The sequence below is a fragment of the Nerophis lumbriciformis genome, linkage group LG08 (genome assembly GCF_033978685.3).
Source record: "Nerophis lumbriciformis linkage group LG08, RoL_Nlum_v2.1, whole genome shotgun sequence".
Taxonomy (NCBI): Eukaryota; Metazoa; Chordata; class Actinopteri; order Syngnathiformes; family Syngnathidae; genus Nerophis; species Nerophis lumbriciformis.
The window spans coordinates 22,991,316-23,014,766 of record NC_084555.2 but is presented as its reverse complement, the minus strand read 5'-3'; positions in this window follow the sequence as shown (position 1 = coordinate 23,014,766).

The following is a 23,451-nucleotide window of genomic DNA, read 5'->3' as shown; positions in this document are numbered from 1 at the left end:
GGTTCCGTTTTTTCAGATTACAGCAATGAACTACCATGAATTGATTAACGTGGATCCCGACTTAAACAAGTTGAAAAACGTATTCGGGTGTTACCATTTAGTGGTCAATTGTACGGAATATGTACTGTACTGTGCAATCTACTAATAAAAGTCTCAATCAATCAATCAATCAATCAACTGTAAAAACAACGACCATAGATTTTATGGTAAAAAACAACAACAACAAGCTTACAGTACATTTGTCAGAATTTTACAGTTAAAATAACATTTGTACTGTTTTTCTAATTATTGTAATTCACTGTAAAAACAACAAACTTGGCTTTTGCTGTAAAAAAAAAAAAACCCAAACCTGGCAGCTAAATCACCATAATTTTACTGTAAAAAAATTTGTGGTAATTTTTTTATTTTTTTAATAAAAGATTTTAAGCTAAACAACTAGCAGCTCAGTCTTCAGAGTTGTGCTGTAAAAATAAGAGTGGCACCATTTTTTCCATTTACAGTAAAAACAACGACCGTTGATTTTACAGTAAAAACTCGCAGCTCGATTGCCAGAAATTTATTGTCAAAAAAAAAATTATACAATTTTTCCATTTACAAAAATGCACTGTAAAAACAGTGGCCGTCGATTTTACTGTAAAAGACCGTCAGCTCAGTCTTCAAAATGTTACCGTAAAAACAATTAAATTATATTAAATTAATAAACCCAATCATAGATTTTACGGTAAAAAAAAAAAAAACTGGCTGCTCAGTCTCCAGAATTTTATTGTCAAAATAATGGTAATTGAAAAAATAGTTTTTCAGTTTAAAGTAATTCGGTGTAAAAACCACCGGACGGTAACATTCTGGCGACTAACCATTAAATCTGCAATAATTTATTAAGTGTATTCATATTTAGTAAGATTTACAGGCAAAAAATTATTAAGAGTAAAAGGCGGACAGGCCTGGAATTGTGAGCCGGGACGTTTGGAGTAGAAAACATCTTATTATTGGTCATCTTGTGGCAACAAATAGTGTCTTTGCTCGTAGGCTGCTGTGTGGGGGAAAATACACCCGATGACTTCATGTGAGTCAGCCTCAGCTATAGCTTACAGTATTTCTATGACATGCAGGGTAAACACGCATCTAGTCCCATGTGACCATCAGAGAGCAAAGTCCTATATTCTTTTCTTACTGCCGCACTTTTTTCTTTTCATTACCTGTGCTCAATTTGCATAACCTTTCCAGTCTCCTGAGTGAATACGCACGCAAAACCGAATGAATTTGCGATACAATGGAGGGAAGTCTGTCGCACGCAGGTTTGTACGTCAAGACAAAGGAGAATGGAAGTCAGCTCAGGGAGCCAGAATGTGGTGGAAAAAAAGTGGACAAATGATAAAGTAGACGGTAGAAAATAATTTAGGGCACTTTTTGAGCAGTTACTCTCTGCAGTGTGCAAGCTAACAGGACACCCATCTTCCATTAGTTTTTAGACAAACCTAGTGTACTAATATCAGACAGACACCATGGAGAGGAAACATTTGCATGATTTGTTTTGGTCTTTCTTAGTTTTGTTTACCTCAACGTCCCAGTGCAGCCACAGTGCACACACAATGGACGAGTTTATCTCCAATCGTCAACAAGGTTGGACTTTATGAGCATGTTGTTCAGATTGGAATGTTAATGGGTTGTGGTGGAGTTCTCCTCCATTACCATCAGCTGCTCCATGCAGCTTGCAGTTTCAACCAAACTAAACACTTGAACATTTCTACGTTGTTTGTGTGTATATGTTTCATTGCCATGCATGTCTTAGTGTTTTTATTGCTGTGGATTTTAATTGCATGTTTTTACACTTTAGAACATTGGCGTTGTTAGGCCTATTTTAGGGGGGCTCAAGCCCCCCTAAAATATTCTTAAGCCCCCCTAAATAATTTGGTGTTTTTTTTTTTTTACAAATAAATGCCGACATATTCATTATAAAGTGGCCCAAATATGAGTTTAAATAAATAATCATATAACCTGTTATTATTCACTCAGTTTCCCCTCACTTCGTAGCGTAAGGTAGAGAGCCCCTTTAGTGCGTCGGTATCCAATCCATTCCACTTGTTCATATAGAAAATGCCCACATCACTCAAATTCCAGCCCGCATTTTCTCTGCAACCTTGCTTGCGGTCCTGTAGGTGTACGAAGCACATTATCTTCCTTTACAATGAGTTAAGCTGCACAAAACCTTGTGTGTGCAATTGTAAATAATTTATTTTTTAAGTTTTGTGTTTCTTGTAGAATCTATATAAAGTAATATACATTAGCCTATTGTTAAAATAATGAAAAAAACATCATTAAATATATTTGTTTTATTGTATTGTTACATTAATAGCTGTTTTATTATTATAGGATGGCTTGTTAAACATTTCATAGGATTTTCAGAGGGAGGAAAAACCAAGACATTTAATATAAAATGTAAAATGAATAAATACATAAAAAGAAAAAGAAAAAAAATGGTTAAAAGCCATTGTCCCGGGGAGCATTTCATTTCGTCCCGTGCATTTTTTTAAAATAATAATAATAACAATGAATAATTTCTAAGTCTTTGTTAGCCGTTTGTGAAGTTTTGTGCTCGTGCGTAACATTCGCTCGCATGCTGTGCATCTCCTGGGGGCAAAGCCCCCCTTGTCCTTAAAAGCTAGTGACGCCCCTGCTTTAGAATTTGATTGTATTTTTAATTGCATGTTTTTACACTTTGGAATTTGATTGTCTTTTTAATTGCATGTTTTTACTCCTTGTGGACTTTGCTGGTATTTTAAGACGTTGCCCCTGACAACCAAAGTGCCAATCGAACGGTGCCTGAAATTAAACGCACCTGTGGAGCATTAGGACTGCACATTTAAAAGGAGAGAACAGGCAAGGGTCGCGAGAAGCGACCGGAGAGTATCGACAGGCTTGACAAGGAGGACCGGGTGAACGCACGCAGGCTGGGAAGGAACCCCCCGGACTACACAGCAGACCCCGCAGGCTACCGGAGCGAACCCCAAGAAGCCCACAACACGCAGGGGCAGAGGAAACTCTGCCTCCGAAGTAAGTGTCGTGTATTGTGGATCTGTGGGGGCATCCAACTGCCTTGGGCTGTGGGCTTGCGGGCTCGTGCGTTGTGCGCTGGCTGTGTGGTTCTGTGGACAGGGGCGATCGGGACCCAGAGACCTGCGGTGACCCCCGGGAGCGACCAAGAGGCGGGGCGAGACGGGACGAGTAAGGCCACGTAGGTCCCACAAGAGACTGGTGAGGAGAGTGGGCGTACCCAATACTTCGACGCGGAACTACAGCAGAGGCAGGGGAAACCCTGCCTTGCGTGTAAGTGTGACGTCAGCCCGGATAGCGTCTCTGTGGTTTTAGAAGATTTTATCCCCGTGGCCTGCCTCCGTTTTAATTCTGTGTGCAGGAGGATGCTGTGGAAGTGGGCGGAGCCAGGACATTGACTCACTTCTCCTGTCGTGGCTGTAATTTGGATTATAATAAAGTGCGAACAAGCATAATCATCTTCCCTTATTTTGGACTGCTGCTCTCACTACATTGGGTTCTTAATATTTATTTTTGGTTTTTAGCAACATTTTATTAGATTTTAATATTTTACCACTCGGGTCCATCACATTCCCAGTTCTTGGAACCGCAAAATAAATGTGCTGTATGTACTACATTTTGTGTTTGTGCTTGGAGTGGAGTGGACTTGATGTATTTCTAAAACAGCGGGCACACAATGATATGACTCCAGGTGCTGAAAATATGTTTTCCAGGAAGTGTTTGTATTTATATATAAAGCATTTTCCGGCTGGAGACACTGAATCATAGCACAAAAGAGACTAGAATCCATAAAAAGCCCAACCTGAAATCCACTTCATGTTTCTTGCATGCTCAGATACAAAAGGCAACCGTGTAATACTGGATGATCTGCAGTGTTCTGGACTAAATGATGGTGGTAATGAATATGTATACTGCTGATACACCCATGATATCATTCTAATGTGTTTATGTATTGCGACATCAGTGAGTCATCTAATAATCAACTGAAAGTTTTGCTCAAATAAAATCAAAATGTTTTAGTTTTTTTATAAAGCGTATTTGTCTCCAGAAAGACACAAGAAGTAGGGGAGAAAATAGTTGGCTGTCACACGCTTTACTCTAGTGTGAATTGCTCATTATTAAAACATATTTCAACATTGATTCCTACATTAAATTGAAGCTTAAAGGTAAACTGCACTTTTTTCAGGATATTGCCTATCATTCACAATCCTTAGGTAAGACAATATTTAATAATAATACAAACCTGTTTCCATATGAGTTGGAAAATTGTGTTAGATGTAAATATAAACGGAATACAATGATTTGCAAATCCTTTTCAACCCATATTCAGTTGAATATGCTACAAAGACAACATATTTGATGTTCAAACTCATAAACATTTTTTTTTGTGTGCAAATAATCATTAACTTTAGAATTTGATGCCAGCAACACGTGACAAAGAAGTTGGGAAAGGTGGCAATAAATACTGATAAAGTTGAGGAATGCTCATCAAACACTTATTTGGAACATCCCACAGGTGTGCAGGCTAATTGGGAACAGGTGGGTGCCATGATTGGGCATAAAAACAGCTTCCCAAAAAATGCTCTGTTTTTCACAAGAAAGGATGGGGCGAGGTACACCCCTTTGTCCACAACTGCGTGAGCAAATAGTCAAACAGTTTAAGAACGTTTCTCAAAGTGCAATTGCAAGAAATTTAGGGATTTCAATATCTACGATCCATAATATCATCAAATGGTTCAGAGAATCTGGAGAAATCACTCCACGTAAGCGGCATGGCCGGAAACCAACATTGAATGACCGTGACCTTCGACCCCTCAGACGGCACTGTATCAAAAACCGACATCAATCTCTAAAGGATATCACCACATGGGCTCAGGAACACTTCAGAAAACCACTGTCAGTAACTACAGTTGGTCGCTACATCTGTAAGTGCAAGTTAAAGCTCTACTATGCAAAGCGAAAGCCATTTATCAACAACATCCAGAAACGCCGCCGGCTTCTCTGGGCCCGAGATCATCTAAGATGGACTCATGCAAAGTGGAAAAGTGTTCTGTGGTCTGACGAGTCCACATTTCAAATTGTTTTTGGAAATATTCGACATCGTGTCATCCGGACCAAAGGGGAAGCAAACCATCCAGACTGTTATCGACGCAAAGTTTAAAAGTCAGCATGTGTGATGGTATGGGGGTGCATTAGTACCCAAGGCATGGGTAACTTGCACATCTGTGAAGGCACCATTAATGCTGAAAGGTACATACAGGTTTTGGAACCACATATGCTGCCATCTAAGTGCCGTCTTTTTCATGGACGCCCCTGCTTATTTCAGCAAGACAATGCCAAGCCACATTCAGCGCGTGTTACAACAGCGTGACTTCGTAAAAAAAAGAGTGCGGGTACTTTCCTGGCCTGCCTGCAGTCCAGACCTGTCTCCCATCGAAAATGTGTGGCGCATTATGAAGCGTAAAATACGACAGCGGAGACCCCAGACTGTTGAATGACTGAAGCTCTACATAAAACAAGAATGGGAAAGAATTCTACTTTCAAAGCTTCAACAATTAGTTTCCACAGTTCCCAATCGTTTATCAAGTGTCGTTAAAAGAAAAGGTGATGTAACACAGTGGTGAACATGCCCTTTCCCAACTACTTTGGCACGTGTTGCAGCCATTAAATTCTAAGTTAATTATTTGCAAAAAAAAAATAAAGTTTATGAGTTTGAACATCAAATATCTGGTCTTTGTAGTGCATTCAATTGAATATGGGTTGAAAATTATTTGCAAATCATTGTATTCCATTTATATTTACATCTAACACAATTTCCCAACTCATATGGAAACAGGGTTTGTAATTTAAAACATGTGTATGCTCGTACAACACTTAAAACCTTTAGCATATCTGTATGTGGAATTAAATTATGGAATGAATTAAGAAAATAAATCAAACAAAGCACCAATATGCTTCAGTTTAAGAGACTGTTCAAACTACAGAACAGGAATTATGATGAACATCTTGAACCCTTTTTTTTCCTTTTTTATTGAGACAAAGATTATTTATGTATTTAATATTTGTTTGCTTACTATGGTATATTGTTTATTTATTTGTTCACTGTTCTGAGTTCAGTTCAGAGAACAAGGAAATTGGATAAAATTGCTATGGTATGAAAAAGGGGTCGGATTAAATAAGCTCTGCTTCTTCCTACTCCTTTTCGGACGTGCTGTAATGAAACAACTGGAAATGTGTGATGCATTACATTGTATCGTATGCATGTTCGAAATAAACTGAAACTGAACTGAACTGAACTACTTACATATATTTTCTTTTTTTATGCATTCTGATTTGAAATGTACGGCAAATACGAGGCGGCTAACAATGAAGCTAAAGGGAGTAATCTATTGTGTCCATAAAGCCTTCTAATAAAACATCCAAAAACCGCTAACAATACTCCATTTATATATCGTGAGCTGAATACTAACAAAGTATTAACGATATTGTTATTATAAGCGCTAAGGCAGACAAACTACTTTTAGGGACGCCGTGATTATAGAGTCCTAACTAGCATATACAGCTATTGATATACTGAGCTGCTGCATCGCCTTGGAGTTGGTGAAAGTTAATTCTTGATCATAAATCATACTTCTCACCTGGATAGTCATAAGGTTGTGGCCATAAACTGAGAAGTTGGTCAACTTTGACATTCGACTTAGACCTGTAGATGGCGAGAAAGACACCAAAAGACGCTTGTTTGCATCACTTTTTTTCTTACAATCTGCTATGATTAATTCTTCATCTAAACGGAAAGATATAAACATCCCATCAGTCAGCCTTGCAGTGAGAGCAGACACGGTACTGTAGGTGAATGTTTTATTATGTACGTAATTGGTATTTCCTGTTTAGCACTTAGCAATGGTGCTGCATGATGCTTAGTGTTTCTCTAAAGCTGGATCTGTTTATTTAGCACACAGCTTTGAAAACTTGTACCTCACCCTCCTTATATTCAGGCTCAAAAATACAAGTTTCTGGATCATTGCTTTGCGTCACCTTTTTTCTTGCAACCTGCTATGATTAATTCTTCATCTAAACGGAAAGATATACACATACCATCAGTCAGCATTGCAGTGAGAGCATAAATTGTACTGTAGGTGAATGTTTTATTATGTATGTAGTTGGTATTTCCTGTTTAGCACTTAGCAATGGTGCTGCATGATGCTTAGTGTTTCTCTAAAGCTGGATCTGTTTATTTAGCACACAGCGTCGAAAACTTGTATCTCATCCTCCTTATATTCAGGCTCAAAAATACAAATTTCTGGATCATCATTTGTCCCAAAGTAGTTGTCGTTATCTCTCATGAAGAGCTGTTTTTGTTATAGGGAAAAGCGAATGTTGCGATGCATCTGTAAAATAAATACGCCGCTGTATGCTTAAAATGACCAAAATACGTACGGTAAATATTACATGTTATAATGAATGTATCTGCTACTTCAATACATATGTACTTACAGCATGCATATACAACTTTTATGGAGTTTTTTTTAGAGAGCTTTATAGGCGGAATAGAGTGACCCCTATTGGCTCCATTGTTAGTTGATTTTTGCTAATGTTTATTTACGATTTAGAATGCATCCATCCATTTTCTACGGCTTGTCCTGGCCCCAGGTGCATGTCTTTGGAGGTGGGAGGAAGCCGGAATACCCAGAAAAAACCCATGCAGTCACGGGGATTAAACCCAGGACCTTCTTATTGTGAGGCACATGCAATAACCCCTGTACCACCATGATTTAGAATGCATTTTAAAAAAAAAGGAAAAATAAATGGGTTCTTGTCTCCCCTTCAAGGTGTTGCCTTGAAAATGTATTCATCCCATTTTCCAACTCATTGTAACGAAGAGGTAATTAACAATGAAAAAGCACTCTGACACACACTATGGGGTTGGTTGTCCCATTATTATTTTAATGGGAAAAAGTTTTTTTTAGGCAAGAAGGCAGACCTGAATTTGAAAATGTAACTGCAATGTCAAGTTGAAAAATACATGAATGAATGCATCTTGAGTAAGGAACATGAACAAGATTAATAATAATAATATTAATGAATTTAGGCCAGTATAAGTGTATGTGACAAACACTAAGTGGAATTTTTTGCGAGCATCAAGGCAAACAACACTAGTTAGGTCGATAATAACAATCTAAACTATAGCTTTCAATCAGTTACTTTTTTCATACTAATTGTTTTCATTCATTCATTCTTTTCACTTTGACATAAGAAAATGTATGTATTTCATGCAAATGTATATGTTTTAAAATGTTATATTATCAATGATGCACCAAATATTATTTTATCACACATTTCAAACATTTTTATTGTTGAAATAAAAATAAATACTAAAATATCTATGATTTCAAAGCCAGCAATACAAAAATCAAATGCATAGGCAATTGTGTCAGAACGTCATGAGGCAATGACACATTTATATTCATGTGTTCACTGTTTCAAGCGTTCCCTCTGAGGGCAGTCATAACTGCAACGTGGCCCTTAATAAAAACGAAATAGATACCCTTTTTTAAAGCGTAAAAACTGTTTTGTAGTAAACACTTTGTGTAAATGCCTAGATGACAAATACTGTGGAGATGAATGTTTTACACTTCCACACAAAAAAGTTATCTTACCTCAGGGTGAGTCACCTTACTCCGGAGAAGACTATGTAGGTGAGGACCTGATTTCGTACATTTTCCACTGATGCAAGACAACCAACCCCGTTCTGCCCTTAAATGTTCACATACCGTGTGGGTTGTCATTCAGCCAAACATTGCATGCTACAAACTAATCAGTTTGTCTGCATATGGCGCCCCATAATACACCTGCTGTGAACCTGTTTTTATGTTTTTATGTTTTTATTAATTCTATTTTAATTATTTATTTTTTATCGTGTTCTGTTTGTGTTGTGTTGTGTTTGCTCGGTACTCGTTTTATCTTTTAACCTGTTCATTGTACAGCACTTTGGCTACCCCTGTGGTAAATTTTAAATGTGCTTTATAAATAAAGTTGATTTGATTTGATTTGATTTGCATAACATTCCGTGGAAGTGAATGCCCAAACAAAGAATCTGAAAGAGATTGTGAAATCCCAAACAAGGTGATGATAAATGTTTATTTACCAATTTAATTCGTTATGCGTGTATTTAGTATTGTTTTCCTCATGCAAAACTATAATTATTTTCTAGGGATGTCCGATAATGGCTTTTTGCCGATATCCGACATTCTGATATTGTCCAACTCTTTAATTACCGATACCGATATAAACCGATATACTGTATGCAGTCGTAGAATTAACACATTATTATGTCTAATTTGGACAACCAGGTATGGTGAAGATAAGTTACTTTAAAAAAAAATAAATTAAATAAAACAAGATAAATAAATTAAAAACATTTTCTTGAATAAAAAAGAAAGTAAGACAATATAAAAACAGTTACATAGAAACTAGTAATTAATGAAAATGAGTCAAATTAACTGTTAAATGTTAGTACTATTAGTGGACCAGCAGCACGCACAATCATGTGTGCTTACGGACTGTATCCCTTGCAGACTGTATTGATATATATTGATATATAATGTAGGAACCAGAATATTAATAACAGAAAGAAACAACCCTTTTGTGTGAATAAGTGTGAATGAGTGTAAATGGGGGAGGGAGGTTTTTTGGGTTGGTGCACTAATTGTAAGTGTATCTTGTGTTTTTTATGTTGATTTAATAAAAAAATAAAAAAAATAAAAATAAAAATAAAAACGATACCGATAATTTCCGATATTACATTTTAACGCATTTATCGGCCGATAATACCGTCAGGCCGATATTATTGGACATCTATATTATTTTCTATACAATGTGTTTTGTGTTATAATATTTGTGTATGTCTTGACCAGAAAATAGAATTTACACGATTAAAAAAAAAAGCTTTGGAAAGCTTGAAAAGTAAGGTACCACGCACTGTAGGCTGGAATATTTGGAACCACTTGTCGACCTACAATATGAAAAAGCTCTTAACCAGCATTTGACTTCATTTTGAAATTAAATGACTGAAGAGCATTGAGAGCTAACATTAACAAAGCAACCTCGCTTGAAGGACCGGTGTCTAAGGTAGTTAACTCAACTACAGTCGTGGTCAAAAGTTGACATACACTTGTAAAGAACATAATGTCATGGCTGTCTTGAGTTTCCAATACTTTCTACAACTCTTATTTTTTTGTGATAGAGTGATTGGAGCACATACTTGTTGGTCACAAAAAACATTCATGAAATTTTTTTTTTTAATGAATTTATTATGGGTCTACTGAAAATGTGACCAAATCTTCTGGGTCAAAAGTATACATACAGCAATGTTAATATTTGGTTACATGTCCCTTGGCAAGTTTCGCTGCAATAAGGCACTTTTGGTAGCCATCCACAAGCTTCTGGTTAAATTTTGTACCACTCCTCTTGACAAATTGGTGCAGTTCAGCTAAATGTGTTGGTTTTCTGACATGGACTTGTTTCTTCAGCATTGTTCAGGACTTCGGCAAGGCCATTCTAAAACCTTAATTCTAGCCCGATTTAGCCATCCATTCCTTTACCACTTTTGACGTGTGTTTGGGGTCATTGTCCTGTTGGAACACCCAACTGCGCCCAAGACCCAACCTCCGGGCTGATGATTTTAGGTTGTCCTGAAGAATTTGGAGGTAATACTCCTTTTTCATTGTCCCATTTACTGTCTGTAAAGCACCAGTTCTATTGGCAGAAAAACAGGCCCAGAGCATAATACAACCACCACCATGCTTGACGGTAGGGCTGGTGTTCCTGGGATTAAAGGCCTCACCTTTTCTCCTCCAAACATATTGCTGGGTATTGTGGCCAAACAGCTACATTTTTGTTTCATCTGACCACAGAACTTTCCTCCAGAAGGTCTTATCTTTGTCCATGTGATGTCAGATGAAACAAAAATTGAGCTGTTTGGCCACAATACCGCCCCTCCCTGTGCGCAGATCACACGCTCTTCATAGGGCTCTGTGATTCCTTGGGGTGGCGTTTTGCATGATTAAGCGCATGAAAAATGTCCATGAAAAAATGACAAGGCACTTCATGTGAAATTTTAACGTACTGTATTTTTGGCCCCTTTCTGCTGCGTCACTGATAAGAATAGAATATTACATTTCCTCATATATCCTCATTATTCAGCGTTAGTTCTAGGCTGGTTAACAGGTGTACGGGGGCCAATCCCGGCTATAACATAATATAATTGATGTTACATTCGTTATTATGCACTAAAAAATCATATAATAATAATAAAATAAAAAACTATATTTTATATTTCCCGTTAATTAGTTTTTATTACAAAACATGCATCAATTTAAATTTAGGTTTGATTAAAGAAGTGTACAAAATAGTTTCACATTAATAAAAAAGTGTAAAATAAAAAAATTTGTAAAGTAATGACACTTTGGACTTCATTATTAGTTTCCTGACTTTATTATTTACTGTCAAGCGCTCTTATTTTTGTTTTCCACTTCCTGTTTTCATCCGCCATTTGTCTAAGCGCTGGCTGCTTTACCTGTCCCTGGTTGCCAATAAGGATGTTTTTTATTGTATTTATATATTTACTGGTGTCAAGCACTTTGTGTTGCAACTTGCCTGTGCATGAACAATGCTGTATGAATAACGTTTGATTGATTGATTGATTTATTGACTTGCATCATTTGATATCTGGACTCAGCTTGATATAGTTTTGCTTTTCCCATCACACGTTTTGCTCTTTGTGCGTTTCCCAGCAGCACATTTTTGTTTTTGTGTGTTACCTGTGTTTTCCCTGATAAAAAGGCTGTCTTTCATGCACTTGCCTGCCTTCTCTGCGTCTTACGGTCCAGACATACACCAGAAGTTAACCCTTAGGGCCCCAACTTAGCCAGGGGTGGCCTAAATCCCGAACTAAATCCCGCATTCAAGCTTTTCGGACTTGATCTTGCTCTGCAGCAGTCATTTTAACACCAAACAAACGTATTTGTCATTCTCCCTGAACAAGAAAGTAGCCAAAAAGAAGTATGACCATCAACATTTTTATGCCTTGGCGGAGGTTTGTGCCTTACAAAGTGACATTCTGCTATTAATTGTAGGATATGGTCATTTGAGTATTGCTAATATAAATATGGTACACTGTCCACATATAAACTGGTATTTTACCACACATAAAGCTGTAATTTAATAGGGGTAAAAGATCTTCATCAAGGGGCCGACTCTTTCATTGCGTCCATTCCTTCCAGCTCAATGGAGGCTTAATGTGAGTGTGGAAGAGTGGAAAATTTAATTAGGCTGCCAAGGGGCGTTTGTGTCACTTGGCACGAGCCACCCCCCACGTGCCCACGCCCCCACCTACAACCACCACCACCACCACCACCACCACCGTCGGCCCTCCCCCGACTCTCCTCCTCATCCTCTTGCCCCCGACTCACGTTGTGCATTTTTTTAAATCTCATTTGCAAACTTGTTTGTATATTTTTATACCCCTAACGCTTCAGGGTATGACCCAAGGGGTCACGGGAGCAGTAAGAGGTCAACAATGTAGTGGAAAAGTGTGGCATCTTCTATTGTTATTTGTGTTGTTTTCTATTAGGCATGGCTGCCCTCTAAAAGGACCCATAACATCCAGATGACAGACATTTTTCTAACAAGTTCCCTTAATCTGTTTTGGGCGGAAATAAATAAATCTGCCGGTCATTTCCCATAGTATCAATTAGTGTTTGAGTAATAGATAACTAATGTACTTGTTATTTGTACCCTATTTCCATATGGTGAAACGTCATCTACAGAATCTACAGAGACCATTTCATAAAGTGTGACTAAAGGCATGTACAAGTATTATTTTGATCACTTAAATGCGTATATTTGTCGCCCTGGTCAATGATTACTTCAAAAGTGACAAGGTTAACATTATGGAAAAAATATATATATACATTAGTATCATAAACAGACACTATAGCAATGGTTCTTAACCTTGTTGGAGGTACCGAACCCCACCAGTTTCATATGCGCATTCACCGAACCCTTCTTTAGTGAAAAATAAAATGTTTTCTTTCAAATTCAAGACAACGTTATATGTTTTTGGTAACACTTTAGTATGGGGAACATATTCTAAGTAACAAAGACTTAATTTAGAGTTTTTTGGACACCAGGGGAACATATTCTTAGTAACAAAGACTTGATTTAGAGTTATTTGGTTAGGGCCAGGGTTAGAGGGTTAGGGTTATAATAAGGCCATGCCGAATAAGGCGTTAATAAGTACTTAATAATGACTAGTTAAGAGCCAATATGTTACTAATTTGCATGTTAATAAGCAACTAATTAATGGTGAATATGTTCCCCATACTAAAGTGTTACCTTGTTTTTTTACTGGTGCACAAAATGAACCGTGCATGAACATCACCTTGTTCAAACAACAAAACCAACACAGTGCATAAACTCACAACAAATTACACACCTGCAAATCAGTGTGACTTCTGCTGTTGCCGTATCCGTAATACGCAGACAGGGAGAAGATTTATTTACACGATGAGTCGGGTGTGTTTTGACCTCCGCCGAACCCCTAAGCCCGACTCACCGAACCCCTAGGGTTCGATCGAACCCAGGTTGAGAACCACTGCACTATAGCCTGTGTTTCCTTATCGTCAGTGTCTGTGTGTTCATTCTTGCACCTTGTAAAAATGCTGAAAATGGGAATTTCTCTTAAAGGCGAATGAAGTGTACAGTATATATTCTTTCAACCTTTTCTCAAGCACAACTCAACTCAATGCAAGGTACAATTCCAGCAATAAAACATCAGTAGAAGAGGACACAAAAAAAGGAATACTAGCGGGTTACCTTTGTTTTTTGTATGTAGTTGAGCGCCGGTGTCCTCGTCGGAACTTGTGTCCTCTGCTGCGAGCGTGAAACGGACCTAAACTTCCATGTTAATGATATAAACACTATTAAGCTCCATAATGTAGCCACTAGTGCAGTGGTTCTTAACCTTGTTGGAGGTACCGAACCCCACCACTTTCATATGGGCATTCCCCGAACCCTTTTTCATGAAAAATAAAATGTATTTTTTTTCAAATTTAAGACAAAGTTATCTGTTTTTTTTTACTGGTGCACAAAATGAACCGTGCATTAACATCACCTTGTTCAAAGAACAAAACCAACACAGTGCATAAACTCATAACAAATCAGATGGAAAATTAGAGGGAACATTGTTTGGGGGTATCCATAATACGCCGATAGGGAGAAGTTTGTATTTACACGATGAGTCGGGTGTGTCTTGACCTCCGCCGAACCCCTGAGGCCGACTCACCGAACCCCTAGGGTTCGATCGAACCCAGGTTAAGAACCACTGCACTAGTGTGTCCAAGAAGGAACCGCAAAAACTAGTGAAAACTTTAACAACACAAAGAATAAAATATTTGTACGCAGGTTCTGACTCGTATTTTGCGAATGTCTTCAAATTCTGCGCGAAAATAATGTGATTTGGGATGAAAATAAACCCCAAACACATCAGAATCAGATTTATTGCACGCCAGCCCGCATTTCGCTCCAATGACGTCTCACGGTGATCGAAAAAAAAGATAGTCTTGTATTATCAGGAGAAGGACTTGCCATGGCTTTGGATCTAAGATTTCCATAATGTAACCTTTTCTTTGTGCATTTCTGCTGCTATTTGCCTGCTTTTGGCTCAACAGTAAGACGCCATTACGTTTCCCTACTCGACGAAATGGCCCAAGAGTCAAAAAGGAGTCGGGACCATACTTGCCAACCTTCCTGATTTTCCTGAGAGAGTCCCCAATTTCAGTGCCCCTCCTGAAATTCTCCCGGGGCCAGCATTCACACAAATTTCTCCTGATTTCCACCCGGACAACAATATTGCTCCACTATCCTTCACTGGGCTCCGTTTCCGGGTTGACAATAACAACGTTTACACCTCGAAGTCAAGAGCGGCAATCAGAACAGAAGACAAAAAGAAGCAGAAGACGAGACTTTGTGTCTCCGACATGGCGAGTAAGGAGAGGAAATATGATGTTTTTGTTGGGGGTGACACCCTTCACTTAACCCAGTAATGACCAGGCCGCTGATCCGTGACAATCTAGTTGCTTTATTATTAGTTTTGCAGGACACAACCAAACTTCTACTGCACTCGCTACCGCTCGCTCTCCTTACTCGTATTGGGGACGGTGTGCTGCGGTTGGAAGAGTGGCCGTGCCAGCAACTTGGGGGTTCCTGGTTCGATCCCCACCTTCTACCAACTTCGTCACGTCCGTTGTGTCCTTGAGCAAGACACTTCACCCTTGCTCCTGATGGGTCGTGGTTAGCGCCTTGCATGGCAGCTCCCGCCATCAGTGTGTGAAAGGGTGAATGTGGAAATAGTGTCAAAGTGCTTTGAGTACCTTGAAGGTAGAAAAGCGCTATACAAGTATAACCCATTTACCATTTACTCACCCACTCACTCACGGACGTCGCTCACCCAACACACTGCCATTCTCGTACACACACACACACACACACTACTCTGATAACACAATGCAATGTAAGTCTTTTTTGTTTTTATTTATTGAGCATACATTTGCATAGATTGATGGCTAATCAATGCAATGTATGCCGTTTGTGTTTCATTTAATTTTTTGTTATTATTTATTGAACTATCACCACCATCCACCATTTGCACGCGTACTGTGGACAGCTATTTAATTTGTTATTTTACTTTGTTACTGTGGACTGTTATTTCGCTTGTCAAATTAATGAACACCGTGAAATTCAAGTAATTCATTATTCTTTTTTGTGTGTATGATTATATTTATATGTATTTATATGATCCCCCCTCCTAAATATCTCCCTGATTCTGACGTTTCAAGGTTGGCAAGTATGGTCAGGACGCATGCGCGTTAAAAAATGTAGCGCCGTTAAAGGAATGTATAGTTCACAACTCATTATCGCGTTAACTTTGACAACCCTACTAATAAGTCTAAGGCAGGGGAGTCGAACTCATTTTAGATTGGGGGCCAGATGGAGAAAAATCTACTCCCAAGTGGGCCAGACTGGTAAAATCACGGCACGATAACTTAAAAACAAAGACAACTTCAGATTGTTTTCTTTGTTTGAAAGTAGAACAAGCACATTCTGAAATTGTACAAATCATATTGTTTTTTTTTTTACACTAACATGTTGTGGTTAATAGTATTCTATCTTTATTTGTCATTATTTATTTTTTCTGAATAAATTATGTTATAATGTTCATCAGTCAACTTGTTGGTGTTGATTTTCAATCTATTAAGTTAAAAAAAATATCAAAATCAAATTACATGATGTTATTTATGTAGTTTTATCATTTTCCTCGACTGATGTACTAACATCTTGTGGTTTATGTTGTACATATGTAGCATCATCTACAACAGGGGTCGGGAACCTTTTTGGCTGAGAGAGCCATGAAAGCCAAATATTTTAAAATGTATATCCGTGAGAGCCATATAATATTTTTTAACACTGAATACAACTAAATGCGTGCATTTTTAAGTAAGACCAACATTTTTAGAGTAAGGTAAGTCTCTTATTAATTTTAATAACATCGTTATTCTGAAGCTAACCAATAATAAATAGAATACTTCTTACGATTAATGCGACTTCTTGAACAGGTGCAGTAGAAAAACGGATGGATGGATTAAAATGCATGAGAATGTTTTATATTTTGAACGTTATTTTTAACACTGTGATTACCAGCGGAATTCTTCATTACTAATCGTGTTAAGCTCAGATTTATCTGAGAGCCAGATGCAGTCATCAAAAGAGCAACATTTGGCTCGAGAGCCATAGGTTCCCTACCCCTGATCTACAAAGATACAAATAATTGCTATTGCGACATCTAGTGGACACATTTAGAACAGCAGTTTTTTTCATTTCAAAATTTCAGGTTAATTTTCATACTTTGCAAACTCATCCCACGGGCCGGATAAAACCTATTCGCGGGCATTTGACCCCCCTGGTCTAAGGTAATAGGTCTAACTCAGGCCCTGCGAGGAGGTGGTGACTTGTCCAGGTGTACACTACCTTCCGCCCGAGTGCAGCAGGGATAGGCTCCAGCCCCCCGATAGGGACAAGCGGATGGTTGGAAGGGTTCTAAGTCAATATGGTGTTTGAATGTTAGTCAAAATCATTATAAGTTAGATCTTTTTGCTAAGTTATAGGACAATAACCTTTGTCTTTTTCAAGGGTTTAAAAAGTAGATATCCATTAAACGCTGGAGTCACATGGACTCAGCACTTCATCTCTGATCAAAAGTTCCCCCAACTCATCAGCAAACTTCCAACGTGAGGATATGTTTTATTCGTAAGGCAAGGGCCGGGTGGCTGCGGGATGTTGGTGGAGAGATGAAAGAGTGTTGTCACATTACATGTACCTGTCTGTGCGCGTCTTCACTTGTGGCTGTCATCCCACCTGACAGGTCTATCAGTGTCCACGGCCGATCAGAACACATCCTTCAGTCTGACAGGCTGAACTGACAGTACAGCCATCCAGACTGACAGCTTCTCAGGTAGCGGGAGAAGAAGAAGGGAGGAGGGGAGTGGGTGATGGAGGGTTGGGAGGGGACCAGTCTATATGAGTGGGAAAACAAGCACACACACACACACACACACACAGATGCACACACACACACACGCCAAGAAGAATACCGGTACATTAAAGTCGGTACATCACCTTAAGGGCTGTTTATACAGTGCTAACTCCTTTTTTGTTACTTATCTGTTCCAAGAGTTCCATTGAACACAATCGTATGAAAACTGAAGCATTTTTCCCCATACGAAAGAATGCAAACATAATCAATTTGTTACAGACACCCCAAAAAATGAACACAAAACACATGTTTCACGCTGAAAACAATGCAAAATACATAAATACATGACAAATATAATAGATAAAATAACATTTAACAAAACTGGCGGCGGACTGGTGAGAGCCACAATGACATCGCCTCCGTAGTTTGGTATGAGTTCTTTCCTGAACTCAATAGTGTTACCCCCATTTTAGCATCCCTTCACTAGCTACAAGTTCATTTTAGAATTTATTTTAAAATGTTATTGTTTGTTTTTAAATCTCTTAACGGATTGGCGCCACACTATATGTATGTCAGACCTTTTAAAAAACTTAAGGTCTCTGAGGTCAGCCGATTAATTTCTTTTTGTTGTCCCAAAGACACGATTAAAACCCATTTTCTGCTGTGGCTACAAATCTTTGGAACGATATCCCTCTTGCTATTCGGACGGCTCCCTCTTTAATGACTTTTAAGTCATGTCTTAAAACATATTTTTACTTCTTGGCTTTCAAACCAGCATGAGATTTCTATGATTTTAGTCTATTTTATTTTCATGTATTTTTTTTCTATTTTTAGTCAAATGTTTTTTACAATTGACTCTCCTTACTTTCTTTATTTCTTTAGTTTATTTCGAACATGAACACACTTACATCATAATACATCACACAATTTCATATCATTTCATTTTACATCATGCCCGAAAAGGAGTAGGAAGAAGCAAAGCTTATTTAATCCTACCCCTTTCCCACTTCAAAGCGTTTACAAATATATAGAATCATTTACTGACCTTTTTATATAATAAAATAACATCTATGAATTAGTATACAACAGTTTTGTAATATGTAATTAATTAATTAATTCAGTCATTAACATACTGAGATGAAGAATATCTTATTTTCAATAAGGTTGAAAGTATTTCTCATAATTCTTCTTCTTTGTACTCTGTAAGCACTATTATTTTGAACAACCTCTTAAACTGGATCATATCAGTACAATTTTTAACTTCTTTACTTAATCCATTCCATAATTTAATTCCACATACTGATATGCTAAAAGCTTAGTTTTATCCTGCTTATAAATGTGGGTTTTAACTCCTATGCAGCACTTTGTGAAACTTTGTTTTTTGAAAAATGCTATATAAATAAAGTGGATTGGTTTGGAACAACAGCTTTCATTAAGGTAGAACTATCTAACACATACTTGCCAACCCTCCCGATTTTCCTGGGAGACTACCGAATTTCAGTGCCCCTCCGAAAATCTCCCGAGGTAACCATTCTCCCGAATTTCTCCTGATTTTCCCCCGGACAACAATATTGGGGGCGTGACTTAAAGGCACTGCCTTTAGCGTCGTCTCTCACCTGAAAAGGAGACTATTATATATGTCTCTGTTATCCATAGGTTTATCTATAACCCATAAAGTAGGCAGGCACAGAGCTATTTCTCAGCGTGTGTTTATACCAGCCGGCACGTTAATACACTGACACACAACATCCGGATTCCCATCATGCATTGCTTCAAAACTACGGCAAGTAGTAATGTCCAAAAACATAACAGAGACGAAGCAGAAGAACAAAGAAGAGACATGGCGACGACGAGTAAGAAGAAGTAGTACGCTTGCAAGTTCCAAAATTATTGGAAAAAATAATTTCAGTTCATCCAGGACAGCTCGAAGGGGAAGGGGTATGCTGCCTGCACATTTTGTAGATCAGACTTCTCCATTGAACACGGTGGCCGAACGAATATATTCATTCATGAACGGATTATATATATATATATATATATATATATATATATATATATATATATATATATATATATATATATATAAGAAATACTTGAAAATATATACACCCCCCCATCTCCCGAATTCGGAGGTCTCAAGGTTGGCAAGTATGATCTAACATTATCTAACATCCTTTACATTTTGCATGATTTTGTAACTCTCCACTTTTTTATCAATATGCCAAAGTTTAGCATACTAAACAATTTTGGCATCAGTAAAACATCAATTTAAAAACTGTACCAAAAGTTCATTCAAAGCCGGGATTCAAACCCAAGATCTTCTGCTTTGCAAAGAGGTAAAAATTGTAAATGAAGCGCTGTCATTCAATAATTGACATTTTAATGCGCTTATTCACTCAAAAACAGGCCCCCTTAATGACCCCGAAGCCCTTCGCAGAGCGTGTGTTCTGCATTTAGGGCGTTGCAGCACCTGCTGACACGACAACTTATTATACCGACAGCGTTTTACAACAATTTCATTCATATGAAATCATTAGTTATATCAGTATGATATCATGTAAATGTTATGTTGACAGCACATTTATTTCTGATCGCATGATCTTTAAAGTAAAAGTGGACTTCATTGCGTTACGCCGGAGTGACCAAAGATTGTATATTGCGTGAGGATGATCAACCGCATGGTGTTGTACAGCGCACACAATGTTCTACACAAAGTATATTTGCAGTCAGTTATATCTTCTTCTTTTTGTCACTTTACAAAATACAGAGGACATGACCTCGGTGTCCTCAATGGTAGTTACAGCCATGCCCCAAGGATTTATATACTAAGTATACCTACTGTATATAGCAGTGTTTTTCAACCAGGGTGCCGTGAGATACAGTCTGGTGTGCCGTGGGAGATTATGTAATTTCGCCTAATTGGGTTAAAAATATTTTTTGCAAACCAGTAATTATAATCCGCAAATAATGTGCCGTTGTTGAGTGTCTGTGCTGCCTAGAGCTCGGCAGAGTAACCGTGTAATACTCTTCCATATCAGTAGGTGGCAGCAGGTAGTAAAATTGCTTTGTAGATGCCAGAAACATGGTTTGTCGTGATCACAATACACAGACGACAGCGGGAGGCACCATGCAGGTAAAAAGGTATGTGACGCTTAAACCAAAAATAAATAAAAGGTGAGTGCCGCTAAGAAAAGGCATTGAAGCAAAACGAAACTAAAACTGAACTGGCTGCAAAGTATACAAAAACAGAATGCTGGACTACAGCAAAGACTTACAGCGTGTTGAGCAGAGGGCGTCCACAAAGTACATCCGTACATGACATGACAATCAACAATGTCCCCACAAAGAAGGATAGCGTCCGCACAACTTAAATAATCTTGATTGCCAAAACAAAGCAGGTGCGGGGAATAGCGCTCAAAGAAGACATGAAGCTGCTACAGGAAAATACCAACAAAACAGGAAAAGCCACCAAAATAGGAGCGCAAGACAAGAACTAAAACACTACACACAGGAAAACGTCAAAAACCTCAAAATAAGTCATGGTGTGATGTGACAGGTCGTGACAGTACACCTACTAGGGGACGGTGTGGCGAAGTTGGGAGAGTGGCCGTGTCAGCAATCTGAGGGTTACTGGTTCAATCCCCACCTTCTACCAACCTAGTCACATCCGTTGTGTCCTTGAGCAAGACACTTCACCCTTGCTCCTGATGGGACTGGTTAGTGCTGTGCATGGCAGCTCCCGCCATCAGTGTGTGAATGTGTGTGTGTGAATGGGTGAATGTGGAAAATAGTGTCAAAGCGCTTTGAGTTCCTTAAAAAGGTAGAAAAGCGCTATACAAGTACAACCCATTTACCATTTATTTTGAGACAAGAATGGTGATGCATGGTTGGTTATGGTTTAAATTCATATCCAACAATTGCGAAAATGACTTTTTACTGTCAATATCGACTACTGAGTTTCATTTTTAAATGATTTCTGCTGGTTGTGTGCCTCGGGATTTTTTCAATGAATAAAATGTGCCTTGGCTCAGATAAGGTTGAAAAACACTGGTATATAGAACGGCTCTGAGTTGGTGTGTAACTTCCTGAGAATCAGCGTCCAATGCATTGGACATTTACGTTTTGCATACAAGGGCTTTTTTTTTTCCCGAAAAAAGAATGTGGCTAAAGAAACAGACTAAAAACAAATGTCCACAGCAAAGAAAACTGATTTTAAGGGGGATATATCTATATCGGAAATGAAATGGTGGACAGTATCAGCATATCGGATATTGGTAAGAATGCCATTATCGAGCATCTATAATGTTAAATGGTAAAAAAAAAAAATACTGATCCAAAAACAATTCACCCATCATCAGCACATTTTGAAGCTGTTAATATACCGATTGGCTCCTAATGAGTGCCGGTGATTGTCTTTACACTGCGTCCCAAGCTAGCAGGTTTACAAATTCTGTCTTTTCTGACAATCAAGCACATTAAAGCGAGCCAAATGCAGAGAAAAACACCTGCAGGACGTGCTTAAGTTAACCCATAAAAAGCTTAAAAGCAAGTGTTTGTGATCACTCCCTAAGGGGAAGATGGAAAGGGAAGCAACACACACCCACCTGGCCCTTTTCCTGGGTTTCACAAAAATGGGCCTTCATAATGCATATTGTTCAAAACCATGGCCAAGGAGCACATCTAGCACGCCTCGTACTACACCAGGTGCAGGAGTGACGAGTCAGTTTAGCCACGCTTTTCATGTATGAGACCTAATTAGCTATTAACCATCAGGGTTAAGCTAGATTCAGTTATTATCTGTAAGCGAGATGGTGTGTGTGTGTGTGTGTGTGTGTGTGTGTGTGTGTAGCTTTGACTTGAGCGTGCATTAGACTTCCTGTGCTACTTTAGTTTGATTAAAAATAAGAGTGAGGGACCCAAGCAGTAATACTCTCACTTTCATGACATCTCTGGGCCATTTTTTTTTTCATATTCTCAGATCAAACAGACAGTAACAAAAGACCCCAAAATCCCCCCCCTCTTCACTCCACTCTCCTCCTCCTGCTCTCTCTTCCCAAAATTAGTTAAGCCTCTCAGCTCCATCATCCTCAACATGGCTTGCATCAACAACCCTACACTGCATGGCGAATTCTGCATAGCCTCGGAAATCTTCCCCTCCTCTCCCTCTCTCACGCACACACACACACAAACCACAAAATTTCCCATATGTCAGTCTGAATTTGTACATGTAGACAAAACAAAGTACCCCACAGTCACTGGAGTTTGCAATTTCAGCCTCCTCTTTCACCCGGCCTTTGTCTTTTCTCATGAAATCCAAGTCAAAAAGAGAAATTAAACAACAGATTTAGGTGATGCTGACAGCTCGGAGAGTGCTGCGGACGTGGTGACGGGGACCCACAAAGTAAAGAATCTAGATGAAGTCGACATATTCAGGCCTGTTGGACGCTCGCTGTTTCCCTCTGATTACCTCCTTCGCTGCTGCTTACCGTCCAACCTTCTTAAGGTGAATCTGGATGTATTTGTATTTTTTTACCCACAAACATTGCATTAGTCCCTGTTTACTTCACTGCATCAGTGAAAATAAGTTTGAGGTAACTACAGCGAGTGGACGCTCAGAAGCATCAATGATTACATTTTGTAGGTTCAAAAATGCAAAGAAACCACACATCTTTACCAGTGCTGTCAAACACTCTTTTAAATCACATTTATTAAGATTAATTTGGGGTTTGGATTAATCATGATTAATCACAGGTTGTTAGTCGCTTGCCTAATGAACTCAACCCCAATATTTTCACATAAATGCAATTTTA